Raw genomic sequence first — 18,387 nt, 5'->3', positions numbered from 1 at the left:
TTTTACCACGCTTCTCGGCAATAGTCAACATCTACGTTGTGCTATTCCATATCGATTTGTGCTGCAAGTAACTCCACTGTTCCCATTACAATCAACCTAAGGAGTGTCCGTTTGTTTGTTTGTTGTAAGTCATACAAATCTAGAATTTTATTCCGATCTTGACAAAATTTTGGACGCTTACCTTCAAGACAGGAGGAATATGACTGTCTACACAGATTTCATAATCTGACTTGTAACCTTTATGTATGTAACACGTAGAGGGGGAAGATTGTTAAAAATAATTCTAAAAGTTCTTGGCCGATTTACTTCAAGTTCCTACACAATCCCCTACTGAACATTAGGACGGACATAGGCTATACATTTGTTAATATACACAACGTATAACAAATATATGTTACCAAACATCTCGGAAAGTATTTGGCCAATTTACTACAAAGCTCTTGGCCGATTTATTTGAAATTTCAACATTCCGGTGAAACAATGAGTACAATTAACGAAAAGTTAAAAGCCTAAGAAACGAAACGTGTCGTGGTAAATTGATTGTAATTCGTATAACGAGAATAAAGTACAGTGAGAATAGCCGTCTTGGAGATAGTATTATCAGATAGTTCAAAGGGCTCTAAGCACTATGGGAGGTCATCAGTCCCTTAAACCTATCTCACCTAAGGATATCACACACATCCATGCCCGAGGCAGAATTCGAACCTGCGACCGTAGCAGGAATGCGGTTCCGGACTGAAGCGCCTGGAACCCCTCGGCCACAGCGGCCGGCCATAGTTTTATCAGATGCTAGCTGATCTGGGGAGAGCGGAATTCGAGAATTAGACAGAAACATGATTGTTCACTTACTTGTTGACTATTTACTGTTGTTATATATGACATAAACCTCAGAAGATACTTTAGTCCATGTTTCAAGGTTATGTTTTACTATTAAAATCCACAGTGCCATACAAACGCTAAAGAAGGTCGTGCATATAGATTAAATAAATCACCAGATCGCGAGCCGATCAAAAGGTAGAACAGAACGCGAGATTTCCTGAACTTTGTCGTAATCTGTTCGAACAATCTGAGTGGGGCTCATTCACCAACCTACTTGAAAAAGCGCAAACAGAGCTGAAACAATAGCAGACAAATCCTCCAGAAACACAATTAGATACTTACAGCAAAATGTAACAATAGATGGTGCTACTATTCATCTTTTCATACAGGGCAAATGCGAAGTTCGTGAAAATCTGCTTAAAGAAATTAATTGGAAATGTTAGCAGAAAATCGTTTAGTTTCTCATTCCTGTAGAAAAACATGTAGTTCCCATAGAAGTTTAACATAAATATTAAAGTTCCCATTGTCGAATACCGACAACAAATCACAATGCAACTTTCTCCGGAAGCGATAGTCTTAAAGTCATCTACATCCATTTCTTAATTGTCTGTTGTTTAGTGTGGTCGTTAGAAAATCGTGGCTGTTAACTTGAATTACGATGTGTAAGCTAAGTCAAGTTGCTTTCTAACTGCTAAATTTTCGTACACTTTAAGTGAAGATCTGTTTATGTATGAACATACTTTATTGAGTCAAAATGTTTCCTGCAGAGAATGAACTGTATTGAAATGATAAAAGTATGTATATCACAGTTAGATTTTAGGTATATTATGGGAAACAGATACACGCTGTCAGCCAGAACATTATGACCACCTGATTAATATTACTTAATAATAATAAACACTTTGATACGGACAACAGTGGTGACGCTTCGTGGCATGGAAGCAAAGAGGCCTTCGTAGGTCCCTTGACAGAGCTGGCACCACATACGCGCACACTCAACTCACCTAATTTCCGTAAACTCCGGGGAGGGGCTCGATGAACTCTGACTCAACGATCTATCACATCCCAGATGTGTTCTATCGGGTTCAGACCTGGCAAGATGGGGGTGCCACCACATCGGTTGGAATTCAGCACTGTGTTCATGAAACCACTCTGTCACTCTCTTAGCCTTGCGACATTGCGCGTTATCTTGTTAAAATATGTCTCATTATCACATTGAAAAATGCCTCGTGAGGAGGTGTACGTGGTCTGCAACCAGAGTACGATACGATATAAGGGGCCGATATGGTCCTTGCATGAGCTCCACTAAAGCTTTTGACGCCCACGTGAATGCTCCAGAGAATATTGGAGCCACCGCCTGCTTCGTCCCACAGTACAGGTGACAAGAACCTGCTGTCCTGGAAGATGATGGATTCGTGCCCTCCCTTCGGCTGCGGAGGCTCATCATTAGGAGACTTTGTGTTCAGACACACTTTGTACTGAGCCGAGCAGTAAACTCTGATCCTAGTTCCGCCACAGTCTTACCAGTCTGCCCAGCCTACGACGTCCGACGACAGTAACATCGGGTCGCCGCCTAACCCTCCACGACGTTTCATCAAGTGTTAGTCACCACTGCATTCTTCGAGCACATAACAAGTCGTGCAGCCTCCGTGCCATCACAATCTGCCCTCTGTCAAACTCAGCCTTCCCCATTCTGAGATCGCGCGCCTGTCCCATTTAACACACGCACAACACGTTCACTAGTACTACAAACATTGCGCGTGTGTCTGACTAGGAGTCATTCTTCGCCAGGTGACTCTGCTATCACCTGCACGGGTTTATATCGGTCGTAGGTCGATGGTCACAATGTTCTGGATGATCAGTGTATTGATTTAACTTGTATTTTAAAAAGGAATCAAATCATAATCTGTGACGTAATTGTTGTTAATAAACTTTGGGTTTGATATCGGTGTATATTTGTGAAAGTCAGTACCGGAAGGCAAGAACCCGATATTTATGAATGCCTCACGTGAAACGGTATTCATTCGTGGCATTCCCTTGGCACTAAGTTATTTAAATATGCTCTTCGAGTGAAAGGGATTGCAGTTTCCGGTGCAGCTTGCGTTCGCTAGGCACAGACCGACTCACTTTGTGTGACAGATATTAAACATCCCGGGCAACACCTGGCACTGCAGCTAGTGCTAAGTACAGAAATAAAAATTCCGCACGCGAGCTTCTTGAACGCCTAATGAATGTCTCTTTCGTCCTTCAGAGCCTACCATAATGGATGCGGTACAATTAGCAACACAGTGCTGGGAAATTACAAGACCTGCTGTGTCAAACAGTGCAAACAGTGCAAACAGGCCTACAACTGCACCATTTCCCTCCAATTCTTCTGATTTGTAAACCACTGAATATTTCTGGAATTTTGTAGACAGACTCTAGGAAGCAGTTTCAAGAGCAGTGTACCTGAACATTGACTTGTGTGAGAAACTGTCAGGATTATCGTTCCTCAGGATGACTTTGAAGGCTTGTCTGCTTCCAGGGAGCGTCGCGTAGACTCAACATGCAATTAATAACGGCTCTACCTAACACCAAGTGAATACTACATAACGAAACTTTAGATCATATTCTTACTAACGTAAATTTCGAGTGGTATAGGACTCTCCCATGAGTTAACGGGAAACAGTGTTAAACATCGGAAAAGACAGTAAAAACGATAAGCCAGAACGAGAAAGCGAAAAGGAAGTATGAAAAAGGTAGATTTCCTTTGCAAAATACTCTGTTGCACAGACAATCATGGTTTCTAACAACTAATTACTTCACGTAGACATGTCACTGAAACTGTGATACAAATTTGTAACTACAAAAAATTTATTTTTATTATTTACTATTATGTCCTAAATTAACAATATGTATCAAAACGTAGAAAGTCTTCTTTTGTTTCAGGCTAATCTCTCACATTATTACAGTATGTCACACAATTACTGTATTCTTTTTATTTCAGGTTAAACCCGACATAGGCGTCCGTAGCTGATCTAACAGGTGAGTGCGTTTAACTTAGACAAAAGTAACATAAAAGAATTCTCATCAAAGTATTTCGAATTATCATGCTTCGCATCTTCATTTAACACTGAAGTGCAAAATTTATCAACACAGCTAATCACATGATATTACAAAACAGTTAACTTTATTATTTAATACTGACCGTCTTATGGCAGCCCTGTTGTATTAGAAGTTAGTAAAACTACGCTGCCAACACCTTCGATTCTTGAAATAGTTCTTTCTCATATTTTCTAGTGTTGCGTGAAAAATAGTGAATTGGGGTTAGTATACGGTGGTCGTGATAAGTTCCTATGGGACCAAATTGCTGAGGTCATCGATCCCTAAGTTAACACGCTACTTAATCTAACTTAAACTTATGCTAAAGACAAAACACATACACACATGCCCAAAGGAGGACTCGGACCTCCAGTAGGAGGAGCCGCGCGAACCGTGGCAAGGCCTTAGTATACAGTACATCTCTGTCTTGCCAACAGCAGTCTCCGACTCTCATCTCTGATAATAGGACCCAAATTCTCCTATTATACAGTACTTCCATTCAAAGTGTCATTAGTGTCCAGCATTAGAGACGACATGAATAAAGAGCGCGGAATAATATGATAAGAAAAACACTTTTGTGCAAATAATACTTAACAATAATGGAACGGCTAATCATATGGATAGGAATCACTGTTGACGGACGAGCAAACTACGTCCCGTCCTTGTGAACACACACATCTTAAATGTGTTACGTAAACCAGTACACACATTACCCTCTAACTGAAAGTATGTCCTGAATTGCAGACTCTTCTAATTGCCTGCCTCTTCATACCAATAAATGATATGCGTAAATTTAGCAAAACTACAACGATCAATATCATAAAATACTTTAGTTCTTTGTCTCGGCGCTTTCCGGAGGCTATGTCAACACACTCGTATTTTAACTCGTGTGCAAGAGCTAAGACTAAATATATGTATGACCTTCCCGCGAGCTCATCATGATTAATTAAAAATTTTTATTATCTGTTACGGAGTTTACTCGAGACTTTCACATTCAAGATTCAGTCAAGGTCAAATCATCACATACGAGGCCACATTGGAAATATGAGTACCATTTTTCTACTGGTGGCACAAAGAGAAGAAAGTGGTCTACCTGTAAGAGACACTGTCTGTTTAGAGCAGTAAGACATGTCCTCTAAGATACCCTCAGTGCACTCGTGACAGAACCCCTCTCTCCTCCCATCCCCCTCTCACCAAACACTTCTGCCCACCCTTTCCGCCTGTCTTTACTCTCCCACCAGCAGCTCCACTCTCGCCCACATTTGCCAAACGTCACCACGACACCCGCAGCCTTTTACTTACTCACTCCACGCGTGTATCGCCCCCTGTTCGAAATTCCCTGCAAACTCTCTCCCGTCATGTTCTTCTGTCAGCATACAAATTACTTCGGCCTGCGTGGCGCTTTGATGTCGAATTACTTTTTTCCCCTCCCTCAGAAGCATAAACCATTTGCTGACTCAAGGGAAGACAATTCCGGACCTTTTCTGGGAAAGAAGTTCTGATATTGTTTTCTTACCAAAAGAACTGTATTTTGGAGTGATTTGCCTATCTAATATTGAACTGGTGTATTCCTATTTGCTTTTAGGAAAAATTTAATTTTTATTTCTTTTTCCGGCTGTGCTTTTCCGCCCGTGAGACACCCAACACACTTCAGTGTCGTTGTTCCAGGAACCTTACGATGTTTCCTTTGCACTTCCTCGACTTCTCTGTTTATGTGTAAAGTCTTAGCGCCAACGGATGCCACATTCTCTCTTTTCCACCGGAAGACACGTTGTGAAACACTTTTGTTAACTTTGAAGTACCTCTTTGCTTTTGCTTTCCTCCCTCACTTCAGCTTCCTTGACTATTGCCTTAGTGATTAGGATAGTTGTCTTACTTCTCTCAATGGAGTAACGAGTTACAAGCAAACAGGAGTTGGAGAGTGGCTTGGCGGAGCGCATGTGGCATTCGGACACATTGCGCAACTGTCAATTTCGATGTGATTAATTACTGAACCTCTCGTGTGTTTTTCATGACGCTACGTTCAGTAATTAAACATATAACAATTGAAGCTTCAAAGCGGAAAATATCTGAAAAATGTTCGGGATCCTTCTGCATAGGCGCTGAAACGCTTCCATAATCTACAATGATAAACTTTTATGTTTAAGACAGCTTCAAATGGTTGAACACGCAGTTTGCAGTTACAATTAGAACTTTTGCATCGACAAGAACGAATAGTCCCCTTTACACGCAAGACAAATATTCATTTAAAATGTCAAAAAAACAAAACGTCGATTGTGAATTTTGGGCGGGGGGATTGAGGTAGCCTTTTGTGATAAAGGAAAAATGTTACTCTCTCGCATTCATCGCTGATGCACACGGAAAACATTCTTTCCTATTACTACTAATCACTACGGCGGAACAATGCCCACAGAGTAAGGAAGCAGCAATGCCTCACACTTCACAAAAACTGGAAGGCAGGGGGTGAGTTACTGGCGGAAGTAATGCTGTGAGTACGGGTTGAGAGTCGCACTCGGGTAGCTTAGTTGGTAGAGCACATGCCTGCGAAAGGCGAAGGTCTCGGTTTCCATTCGCGGTTCGGTACGAAGTCTTAATCTGCCAGGAAGTTTCACTTAAATGTTTCTCTCTAAGAAACACTTTTCTTAGTATTGCCAGTCCGACTTTTAAATACTGTCATCAGTTATTTTGGTGCCAAAGTAGCAAAACTCACGTACTATTTAAAATTAGGGCTACTTTTCTTGATGTAAATTCTGCCTTCGTTACCTACTTTATTGCATTACACATTCTCCTATTTCTTGATTCTTCAGTTCTAGGCGAAACCAGAAACTTTCGACGATTACCACCATCGTTTTCGCCAGGGGCTACTGAATCAGTTCCTAACATTACCGTCGAGAGGTCGAGTTTGTACCCAGAACTGACACGACAAGAAATGTGAGAATAATACAAGAAAGCACAATACTTAAGCTCTTTGCTCTGTCATCATAAGCAGTTTTCCGGTGTATACTCTATTATAGTTTCTCAGATCACTTCAAAACTGCAAAATAATCTTCTACGTAGGCTTCCAGGCTTCCAAGAAGTTTTCTTACAGCGGGAAACTCTTCTGTCATTCTTTTGACGGTTCTGTTTGTTGGTGCTCGGAAGACATAGCTTATTTGTCCAAATATTTCGGCTTTAATTGTTGTCACTGTATTTGTTTATTTAAATTATAAACTTCATCATTCTGTAGTTTTCTCCGAACAGTAAATATTGAGTTTATGTTTCCTTAACTTGTATTCTTTCTTTTCTATGGATGTCCAGGTTTCGGACATATAGAAGAAAATAAATGTAATGGTCTCGTTAGTCACGAACTGAATTAATTAGTTAACGTTAATGTTTACTAGGTGACAGGTTTATTACAATTTTTTTATTTACCAGAAAGTCATAGTCGCTTTCAGTACGTCAACTGTTGCCAGACTCGTTGCATGGGTCTTGTCATAATGACACCTTGACGTTGTTGTTGTTGTGTTCTTAAGTCCTGAGACTGGTTTGATGCAGCTCTCCATGCTACTCTAACCTGTGCAAGCTCCTTCATCTCCCAGTACCTACTGCAACCTACATCCTTCTGAATCTGCTTAGTGTATACATATCTTGGTCTCCCTCTACGATTTTTACCCTCCATGCTGCCCACCAATACTAAATTTGTGATCCCTTGATGCCTCAGAATATGTCCTACCAACCAGCCCCTTCTTCTAGTCAAGTTGTGCCTCAAATTTCTCTTCTCCCCAATCCTGTTCAGTACCTCCTCATTAGTTACGTGATCTACCCATCTAATCTTCAACATTCTTCTCTAGCACCACATTTCGAAAGCTTCTATTCTCTTCTTGTCCAAACTATTTATCGTCCATGTTTCACTTCCGTACATGGCTACACTCCATACAAATATTTTCAGAAATGACTTCCTGACACTTAAATCTGTACTCGATGTTTCAGAAACGCTTTCCTTGCCATTGCCAGACTGCATTTTATATCCTCTCTACTTTGATCATCATCAGTTATTTTGCTTCCCAAATAGCAAAACTCCTTTACTACTTTAAGTGTCTCATTTCCTAAGCTAATTCCCTCAGCATCACCCGACTACATACCATTATCCTCGTTTTGCTTTTGTTGATATTCATCTTATATCCTCCTTTCAAGACACTGCTCTTCCAAGTCCTTTGCTGTCTCTGACTTGTGTAGACCCTCTATATACCCCTTCCACCTTTCTGCTTTTCCTTCTTTGCTTAGAACTGGGTTTCCATCTGAACTCTTGATATTCGTACAAGTGGCTCTCTGTCCTCCAAATGTCTCTTTAATTTTCCTGTAGGCTGTATCTATCTTACCCCCAGTGAGATAAGCCTTTACATCCTTACATTTGTCCTCTAGACATGCCTGCTTAGCCATTTTGCACTTCCTGTCGATCTCATTTTTGAGACGTTTGTTTTCCTTTTTCCTGCTTCATTTAGTGCATTTTTATATTTTCCCCTTTCATCAATTAAATTCAATATTTCTTCCGTCACCTAAGGATTTCTACTAGCCCTCGCCTTTTTCCTACTTGATGCTCTGCTGCCTTCACTACTTCATCCCTCAGATCTACCCATTCTTCTTCTGCTGTATTTCTTTCCCTCATTCCTGTCAATTGTTCCCTGAAACCTCTGATTTAGTCAGCTTATCCAGGTCCCATCTCCTTAAATTCCCACCTTTCTGCAATTTCTTCACATTTAATCTACAGTTCATAACCAATAGATTGTGGTCAGAGTCCACATCTGCACTTGGAAATGTCTTACAATTTAAAACCTGGTTCCTAAATCTCTGTCTTACCATTATACAATCTATCTGATACCTTTTAGTATCTCCAGGATTCTTCCATGTATACAACCTTCTTTTATGATTCTTGAGCCAAGTGTTAGCTATGATTAAGTTATGCTGTGTGCAAAATTCTATCAGGCGGCTTCCTCTTGCATTTCTTAGCCCCAATCCATATTCACCTACTATGTTTCCTTCTCTCCCTTTTCCTACTCTCGAAATCCAGTCACCTGTGACAATTAAATTTTCGTCTCCCTTCACTACCTGAATAATTTCTTTTACCTCATCATCAATTTCTTCAATTTCTTCGTCATCTGCAGAGCTAGTTGGCATACAAAGTTGTACTACTGTAGTAGGCGTGGGCTTCGTGTCTATCTTGGCCACAATAATACGTTCACTGTTCTGTTTGTAGTAGCTTACCCGCACTCCTAATTTTTCATTCATTATTAAACCTACTCCTGCATTACCTCTGTTTGATTTTGTATTTATAACCCTGTATTCAGCTGACTGGAAGTCTTGTTCCTCCTGCCACCGAACTTCACTTATTCCCACTATATCTATCTTTAACCTATCCATTTCCCTTTTTAAAATTTTCTAACTTACCTGCCCGATTAAGGGCTCTGACATTCCATGCTCCGATCCGTAGAACGCCAGTTTTCTTTCTCCTGATATCGACGTCCTCTTGAGTTGTTCCCGCCCGGAGATCCGAATGGGGATCTATTCTACCTCATGAATATTTTACCCAAGAGGACGCCATCATCATTTGACCATAGAGTAATGCTGCATGCCCTCGGGAAAAATTACTGCTGTAGTTTTCCCCTTGCTTTCAACAGTTCGCAGTACCAGCACAGCAAGGCCGTTTTGGTTAGTGTTACAAGGCCAGATCAATCATCCAGGCTGTTGCCCCCGCAACTACTGAAAATGCTGCTGCCCCTCTTCAGGAACCACGCGTTAGTCTGGCCTCTCAACAGATACCCCTCCGTTGTGGTTGCACCTACCGTACTATTATCTGTATCGTTGAGGCACGCAAGCCTCCCCACCAACGGCGAGGTCCATAGTCCATGGTTCATGGGACGGGGACCCCTTGACAGCTGCTCAGAAAGCGGATGCCTGCCGATTGTCGCCGATTCCTTCTGTTGTTTTTTCCCCATTTCGTTTTATGTTTACAATCTGCCTCTTGTATTGTCCTAGCTGATAGTTTTACGTTAGGTTTAGTACAAAAATCTTGTGCAAGATATTTCATATTTCATGAGCATATGTACTTCTGCTGTTTCTATTTTGCGTCCTGACATCCGTTCACTTATCTCCGTATCCATTCATTAACACTGACGGATCAGTATATCTGCAGAATGCAATTTTTGTACCCATCTTAATTTTCCGGAGATCATTGTGAAATTCTTTCCCTTTTATGTTCAGATGGTTCAAATGGCTCTGAGCACTATGGGACTCAACTCCTGAGGTCATCAGCCCCCTAGAACTTAGAACTACTTAAACCTAACTAACATAAGGGCATCACATACATCCATGCCAGAGGCAGGATTCGAACCTGCGACCGTAGCCGTCACCCGGTTCCAGACTGTAGCGCCTAGAACCGCTCGGCCACTCCAGCCGGCTTCGTTCATGTGCCACAACATTAAATTTTACACCCTAAATTGTGAATCGTGCCAAAGACTGAAACAACTGAAAAGAAATTTTTGATATAGTTGCACAAAATCATAGGGAGTAGCAGTGACCCAAGATTCAAAATTTTTGGGACTGAAAAAGTCTTTGATCGCAACATTTTCTGTTTTGTTCATTAGTTTAGGGGGACGGACGTACCTGATGATAATCACATCGAAACCGTTCATAAAATAAAGACAAAATACTGCCGTCATAACCTGTTTTCAGTTTCATGAAAAATGTTTTATCTTGCTCTGAATTTCTCTTAAGCTACATAATTTCTATAGATTTTGACGAAAATGTGAAAGTCATATTCTCTGCGTATTTTCCTCAGTGAAAGAATATTTCATGTAAAACTGCTGGATCGGCTGAAAGAGTTATAATTAACGCCTTAGTTTTAAGACTATCCTTCTTTTCAGAATCTCTTTCCATCTACTGTTTCCATTATCTTAATCAGACCCACTCTCCTCTTCGTCTTTGGAACAATTATTATGACTGCTTACGCTTCCGCAGCCAGAGTCAGTCGACATAAAGAGTTTTCTGGGTATGGCACCGCGTCATAACACCATTAGACCCAGAGGGAGGCCGCTGCAACCGCGGCCGAAACGTTGCTTTTTTTCCCAGCTGCAGTAGTTTTATACATAATGACGCGGTAACATACCCAGAAAACCTTTATGTCGAATTATTATGGCATTGGTCTATTAAAGAGAATAAAATATGCGAGAAATGACAGGGTAATCTAATTGAGAAGTTTCTTGAAAGAATGACGTTTGGGTCATAATAGAAACTGCGGTAACTATTTAAGTGCTTGTGTTCCTCTACAACAGGTTTTCCCAAATTTTATATTCCACGGAATAAATTCCACGTAACAGTGGTGTTCCGTGGGAAGTGAGTAAGTGCTTAGCGAAAAATTGCGTGGCGGCTTTTTCCGGCATTTTATAGATGCTAATTTTTTATTATAATACCTGTGATATTAGTTGTGATTTAATCACTAAAAAAACCATGTCTTTCTAAATTTTGAAAATTTTCCAGGCACCGAAATAATCAACACGTTCTATCAAAGTACCAGGTTTCTATAGGTGTTTCACCAGAGAAAACGTCTGGGAACACCTGCTCTACTATATGAGAAGTATCCGTGTCGATTAAATATACGCAATGGCATATTCGTAATCTGCACGTTTAGCATAATTTCAGTTATCTGGAATTTGCATGCACAATGGGGTTCAGGTAATGATATTTAGTGCGCAGCAGACGGTCAACTAACATATTTATTTAAGAGCTCAGACGTGCCGACTTTTCAGCAAGACACTCGGCGGATTCCTATGACTTTTTTCTGAATGTCTCTGCTGACAGTTCCATACTCAGATGTAGTCAGTGAGTCATTTGCCTTTTGCTCTTTTAAAACCTAATCAATTCAAGTTTTAAATAAACCGGAAAAGTGGATATACTGCAATATTTTTTCATTAATGTCCACGCATTAATGTCTTCGTATCAGACACAAGAAAGAGGCTTTATATTCCGTGCGTCTGCAATGGTGGGTGACGTGACGTCAGCTGTCGCCACTCGCGTCAAACGCGACAGCAGCGCAGCGTCGGCGTATCTGACGGCCAGGCGAGCAGCCGCTGCGAGGAGGTGGCGCTTGGCGGCTACCTCCGCCACTGTGCGCGGTGACGTAAGCGCCTGCGGCCACGCCACGCGGAGGCGGTAATCAACCGTGCTGTCTGTACTCACAGTTACAACTTTGCTGTGCCGCATCTATATTTGGAAGCTGATGAGTCGCCTACAAACTGCGTACCAAGCTTACGACATACAAGTAATGCGATAATCTTTTATAAAAATGCTCAAGCTTTTACATTGCATGGAGCCAGGCAATTAACATATCAAGAAAAGTTCTCGCTTGTACTTACGAAACATCAGTTTTATATAGCCAAATACACATATTTTAATGATTTTAGATATGTGAGTAAGGGTTGAAATCAAGATAGTGCAATTAAAGCATATCGTACAGTCAAATGGCGGTTATACACTCCTGGAAATTGAAATGAGAACACCGTGAATTCATTGTCCCAGGGAGGGGAAACTTTATTGACACATTCCTGGGGTCAGATACATCACATGATCACACTGACAGAACCACAGGCACATAGACACAGGCAACAGAGCATGTACAATGTCGGCACTAGTACAATGTATATCCACCTCTCGCAGCAATGCAGGCTGCTATTCTCACATGGAGACGATCGTAGAGATGCTGGATGTAGTCCTGTGGAACGGCTTGCCATGCCATTTCCACCTGGCGCCTCAGTTGGACCAGCGTTCATGCTGGACGTGCAGACCGCGTGAGACGACGCTTCATCCAGTCAAAAACATGCTCAATGGGGGAGAGATCCGGAGATATTGCTGGCCAGGGTGGTTGACTTACACCTTCTAGAGCACGTTGGGTGGCACGGGATACATGCGGACGTGCATTTTCCTTTTGGAACAGCAAGTTCCCTTGCCGATCTAGGAATGGTAGAACGATGGGTTCTATGACGGTTTGGAGGTACCGTGCACTATTCAGTGTCCCCTCGACGATCACCAGAGGTGTACGGCCAGTGTAGGAGATCGCTCCCCACACCATGATGCCGGGTGTTGGCCCTATGTGCCTCGGTCGTATGCAGTCCTGATTGTGGCGCTCACCTGCACGGCGCCAAACACGCATACGACCATCATTGGCACCAAGGCAGAAGCGACTCTCATCGCTGAGGACGCCACGTCTCCATTCGTCCCTCCATTCACGCCTGTCGCGACACCACTGGAGGCGGGCTGCACGATGTTGGGGCGTGAGCGGAAGACGGCCTAACGGTGTGCCGGACCGTAGCCCAGCTTCATGGTGACGGTTGCGAATGGTCCTCGCCGATACCCCAGGAGCAACAGTGTCCCTAATTTGCTGGGAAGTGGCGGTGCGGTCCCCTACGGCACAGCGTAGGATCCTACGGTCTTGGCGTGCATCCGTGCGTCGCTGCGGTCCGGTCCCAGGTCGACGGGCACGTGCACCTTCCGCCGACCACTGGCGACAACATCGATGTACTGTGGACACCTCACGCCCCACGTGTTGAGCAATTCTGCGGTACGTCCACCCGGCCCGTCGCGGCATGCTACCAGTGTTAAAGACTGCGATGGAGCTCCGTATGCCACGGCAAATTGGCTGACACTGACGGCGGCGGTGCACAAATGCTGCGCAGCTAGCGCCATTCGACGGCCAACACCGCGGTTCCTGGTGTGTCCGCTGTGCGGTGCGTGTGATCATTGCTTGTACAGCCCTCTCGCAGTGTCCGGAGCAAGTATGGTGGGTCTGACACACCGGTGTCAATGTGTTCTTTTTTCCATTTCCAGGAGTGTATCTTTCCGTAAGTTTCATATGACTTTTAAAGGCACTTTTTAGCCATGGCATGTAAATCTATTTCTTTCTTAATCAGAGAACCCTGTTTAATAAAGCATGAAAGCCAATGCAAGTTATCTTATGCGCGGTCGCATGTGATCGCTGGTGAGACACAGAAAGGATGTCTAGTCTTTTGTTAATTACTTCTTCTGTTATCTGTTCTGGAATGGAGTCGAGGGAGTGCCTCGCGCGTTAGATCGGCCGCTCTAATTTAAACTCTTCAATTTTATAAAAAGTCACTGCGTACTGCAGGGCCCATACTCGCGCATACTAGTAATTATTTCCCCTACGCAAGGACGAGATACCGACGTGCGGTTAATCAACATATCTCTAGTGATTAATGTTGTATTCCCAATGTAAGTATCATAGTGCACTTCAGTAATTATAGTTATGATTAACGCTCTTTTGATTTCATTATCTGTTGTATCCATGATCCTAAAATTTCAACATTATATGTAAACTGTATTTTCAGTATTTATCTCATTTTAGCTCACAAATAACGTGGCCCACGAGCCTCGTTCTTACGGCGTCGAAATTCTCAAAGTATATGTCCGATGCCACCTTATCATGGTTTAAATATTTCCATCCATCTCAATTCAGTTCAACAAAAATTACAAAAAAACCAAGATTATATATATATATATATATATATATATATATATATATATATATATACTGTGGCTCCACATGAAGGAAAAATCATCAATATTACGTTATTTTTCGTCTTCTTTTTCTAGTTCTTCTTCGACTTTCAAGGAGCAGGCCATTTCGCCTATTGTGATAATAGAAGCTGCTGTAGCCTCCTCGGTCTTCCAATATCTCTTTTATTCCTCCTACGACTCTTTTACTTCTCAATTTATTTAATAGAACGTCTTTCTCGCATTATGTTCATGTGTGAGAGTCTTCATATTTTCATTTAAAATTGTCATTTTTAATTCCATTTAGGTCGTCCAGCCTTTCACGCGTCTCAGAAACTTCATTTCTGATCTCTGTATTTTACGTAAGTGTTAAGTACGCTGCATCTATGTTCCATTCTTGATCGAATAGTTCAGAGGTTCACTGCCGGTTGATAGTGTCCAGCGTTCACAATTTTTCGGCAATCAGACATGTCGCCGTCGTCAGGGACTGTTCGATCAGTTATTACGGCGAAAGAAACTGAAGAATCGAGTTTCATTCTTGTTTGTTTTCTCGTTTTCCGATACTTATATCAGTGTCAATGTTATGAATTATGAAATATTTGGTCAGGTGAACATCCGCAACTGAGGAAGATATTTATAGAATAAAAATCCGGTTCAGTTGCTAGTAATTTTCTTAATTTATTCCAGTACCCGTTTCGAAGCTAAAAGCTTCATCTTCAGGTGCCACCAGATAATTATGAAAATACGAATGTGTGGCCTGCATATGACCAGTAACCACAGGACCGGCCTGTCGTGCTGGCCAGGCGGACGCTATGGTTGCTGGTTCAAAACTCCCATGCTCTTGTTTGATGTGAGTGTGATCCCCAGTGACTGACGGACCCATCTGCAACAAATTGATGCTTTAATAACTATTTTATGGCACATGAAGATAATGATTTAAGCCCCTAAACCTGTCGTGGAATAAATTAAGAAAATTGCTAGCAACTGAAGAAGATTTTTATTCTGTAAAAAAGTTATGAGTTATGTCAAAGCCAAGATAATGGAAGGGAGACACTTGTTCAAAAGGTATATTATCTAGGCTTTTTCTTGGGTATTTGCCTAAAAGCCACGGTCTTGCTCTTTTATGCAGACTTTTTCTACTTGTATGTCGAACAAATATGTTGAAGGTAAATTACAAATCGCTAAGGGTCAAACTTGTTCATGAGTAGCAATTTGAGAGACACTACCTTTAGAGGAAGATTCAGTAGGTGGAACTGCAACGCTTAAAATGTAATGAATGATACAGCTAAAGAGTACGGATATTTTATTTGCGGAAGATAGGATACATTAGAAAGTTGTATGAAATGCGATGTATTCAACATAAAAAAGAATTATAAGAGAATGCAAATTGTTCTTTCTACGGCTGTTTAACCCCGAATCATGTTCCGTGTTTTTTTGCGTTTCTGTACTGACCAGTGTTTGTGCAGGAGTGAACGTTTACGGGAATGAGGGGAGAGAAAGATATTAGTTATCGTACATGCAAATTCTCCTTTAGGACTAAGTGGGCAGCCAAACTTGACGCCCCAGTCCGCCCTACGGGTTGCCACCAACAGGACAGATTAGCTTGTTCGCTGAGAGACACCGAAGAGAATTGGCATTTAATACAGGTCATTTAACATTAAACAGTGCGGTAACAAAATTTTCATCACCACATTTTCACCTATTTAGTACCAAATAATGCTGATGTAATTATACCCATCATAGGCAATAGAACAGTTGAATAGGTCAAGAGGCACTGCAATAGTGTAGGGATTTTCTCTTTGTGGGAAGCTGGAAAAACTACCAGGGCGATGAAAATTGATCCTGAAGAAGAATAGCTACAGTGTACCTAAAGCTAAGTTTTTTTGAGACATTTGGAGCAGCGGACGGAGGTCTAGACTTCAATTCAAAAATTTATTGACTGGAAGACATATTTTCCAATCAGGTGACGAACCTCTAGCTCATACCCGAAACTGCACAGAGATAAGGGCGAAAGTTATTCGATAGGAGAAAGCAACTACTGTAAATTTTATAAGGATGTTATGATTATCTCTGAAGAATTGTGCGTGATAAAATCCCAACAAAGTTTAATCACATACTGAATAATTTACAGTCATTTACAACTACTTGTTTCCGGATTACAGTATCAAGGAAACGCAAAGTTATTTTAGAAACTAAATTAGAATTATATTAATACCTTCGGCTGCTAACGGGCGTTGATATATATCAACGGGGACAGGTGAAAATGTGTGCCCCGACCGGGATTCGAACTCGGGATATCCTGCTTACATGGCAGGCACTCTATCCTTTTTTTTTTAATCTCATTGTGTTCGCTTTTGTTCGTCGCAACTGCTCGGGGCGGTCGTCGTAAGACACCCTTTTAAGTTCGTTGTGGATCGATTAACTCAGTTTTTTTTTATTACAGAGGGCAGCTACGCCTCTGACCGAACACGTTGAGATACCGTGCCGGCATCCATCTGAGCCACCAAGGGCACAGAGGATAGCGCAGCTGCAGGGACTATCTCACGCACGCCTCTTGCGTGATCCACATTCTCACTTTGTATGTCCACACACTACATTCGTAGTGTCCCACCCCAACACAGTCATTACTCATGGAAGACATTCTTACCAAGTCCCGTAAGAGTTCGGGGAATATGTATGCATCCGCACAGAGGAAGAAAGTCATGGCCGGCGCTACAGAACTATATACTTATATCGATATGGCGTCTGTTCTTTCGGACATGTCCGGGACTTGGTACGAATGTCTTCCGCGAGTAATGAGTGTGTTGTGATAGGACACTACGAATGTGCTGTGTGGACATACAAGGTGACGCTATCCTCTGTGCGCTTGGTAGCTCAGATGCATAGAGCGCCTGCCATCTAAGCAGGAGATCCCGAGTTCGAGTCCCGGTCGGGCCACACATTTTCACCTGTTCCCGTTGATATATATCAACGCCCGTTAACAGCTGAAGTTATTAACATGTCCGAAAGAACAGACACCATATCCATATAAGTACCGGGTGATCAAAAACTCAGTATTATGTAGATTGAGAGGTACAAACTGACACACATGCTTGGAATGACATGAGGTTTTATTAGAACCAAACAAATACAAAATTTCAAACAATGTTCGACAGATGGCGCTTCATCTGATCAGAATAGCAATAATTAGTATAACAAAGTAAGACAAAGCAAAGATGATATTCTTTACAGGAAATCCTCAATATGTCCACCATCATTCCTCAACAATAGCTGTAGCCGAGGACTAATGTTGTGAACAGCACTGTAAAGCATGTCCGGAGTTATGGTGAGACATTTGCGTCGGATGTTGTCTTTCAAGCATCCCTAGGGATGTCGGTCGATCAGGATACACTTGCGACTTCAGGTAACTCTAAAGCCAATAATCGCACGGACTGAGGTCTGGGGACCTGGGAAGCCAAGCATGACGAAAGTGGCTTCTGAGCACACGATCATCACCAAACGACGCGCGCAAGATATCTTTCATGAGCCTAGCAATATGGTTTTTTTTTGTTCTAATAAAACCCCATGTCATTCCAAGCATGTGTGTCAATTTTTCCTATCTACATTATTCCGTGATTTATTAAGATTTGAAATTTATACTGACTTTTTTATCACCCGGTACAAAGTTATTTTGGTCTGGAGTGAAAGATGTTTCCATTATGCCGCAGGTGCATTTATTTTTCGATTTAGTCGCCTTTATATCAGTGCACCTTGCTCACCGTTTTTCCAAGGAGCAGATTCAATCTCCGATTTTCCATTCGCCAAATAATCCAAAATACCTAGCTACAGCTCCCATAATCGCTTCATTAGACGCGCAACGTTTTCCAACCAAAAAATTTCATAAGATGTGAATGTAACCGACAGCAGAGGGCACCATATCAGGTCAACTTGTTCGGTGAATCGTTGTGA

At 41.9% G+C, this 18,387-nt stretch overlaps 1 protein-coding gene across 1 annotated transcript in view; it reads left to right on the top strand.

Annotated features, from left to right (window-relative positions):
* Window positions 1-18,387, top strand: part of LOC126332527 (leucine-rich repeat-containing protein 15-like) — an 889,610-nt gene that overhangs the window by 366,687 nt on the left and 504,536 nt on the right. The window contains exon 3 of the mRNA XM_049996616.1: window positions 3,806-3,843. The gene's annotated coding sequence lies outside the window, so the exon portion shown is untranslated. The remainder of the gene's footprint in view (window positions 1-3,805; window positions 3,844-18,387) is intronic.

The sequence above is a fragment of the Schistocerca gregaria genome, chromosome 2 (assembly GCF_023897955.1).
Source record: "Schistocerca gregaria isolate iqSchGreg1 chromosome 2, iqSchGreg1.2, whole genome shotgun sequence".
NCBI classification, from domain to species: Eukaryota; Metazoa; Arthropoda; class Insecta; order Orthoptera; family Acrididae; genus Schistocerca; species Schistocerca gregaria.
Note: the sequence above shows the minus strand (reverse complement) of the source record. Positions and strands in the feature narration are given on the sequence as shown.